Here is a 1251-nt window from a genome sequence, read left to right on the forward strand (position 1 = left end):
ATAATCAATATGTAATTTGGTTGATCAACACAAGTAAGACCATCATCTGATGGTTTTCTATTACCTTCACATTTATCACACAAACTGTTTTTCTCAGAAACACAATATTGTACAACAGCGAGTGGGTTGCAGGATTCGTTTATTAATATGAAATTTGACTCACAAAGCGAGCAACTTTGATCTGAAACACACTTCGCACAATTTGAAGAACATTTTATACAACGTGAAATTGTTGTACCCAAATAATACCCACCAGCACAAGACATACATCCCTGTTTACTTTTCTTAACACAATTTGTCAAATTATCATAACTTAAACACAAAAGAGACTCGCCTGGTATTTGAAAATAATTGTCTGCACATGACAAACACTTTGTTACTTCTTGGCAAGTTTCACAAGAAATATCACACGCAATGCAATCTTGTCCTTCTTTGAAATATTTATCTTTACAACTGACACATCCAGTGTTTGACGGCATCATAAATTGACATCTTTTAGAAAGTTCACTTGATAATTCGCATTTATTATTTGAGTTCAAAAATGTAGTAGTTTTGTTGCAAGAAATACAGTACGTTTCGTTTTTACATGTTAAACAATTGAATTGGGTAGTTTCACAAGAAACACACTCGTTTTTAATAGTCAAATAATACCCATCAAAACACTTCAGACACCCCTTTGATGATGACACTTCACACGTGTTGTCTTCATTTGATAATTTCAAATTCGAGTTTGAACTTTGAGAAATAGAGCAAATGTTATTAAACAGTGTATATTTTTCGTTGCATTCTAAAACTATTTCTGGGCCATTTTGAATAGAAGTGGCATATTTTATTTGTTTGTCTTCTTTTGATGTACAATAAGCCAGCGTGTTTGATTGTGTTGTCAATTCTCGATAAAAATATGGATAACAATTTACACATTTAACCCCATTTGAATTTTTACAATTAAAATACTCAATTTCTTTGCAAATTCCATCTGTAACCAAAAAATTCTCTTTACATTGTAAACAAACATCTTTATAATATTTCACACAATTATCAATTTCTTTTAAAATGCAGTGGTTTTCTTGAATGTAATAATGCGATGTTTTAATACAATTGACACAATCATTTGATATTGTAGTTACACACTTTTCATCAACAAAACAAGTCATCTCGTTTTGATCATAAAGTGTGCTTTCTTTACACTGAATTGCTTTTAGAACTAACACCCCTTTATCACTTACTAAACGACACTTTTTGGATCATTTG

This window comes from Entamoeba invadens (assembly GCF_000330505.1).
Source record: "Entamoeba invadens IP1 unplaced genomic scaffold scaff_1105074724697, whole genome shotgun sequence".
NCBI classification, from domain to species: Eukaryota; Evosea; order Mastigamoebida; family Endamoebidae; genus Entamoeba; species Entamoeba invadens.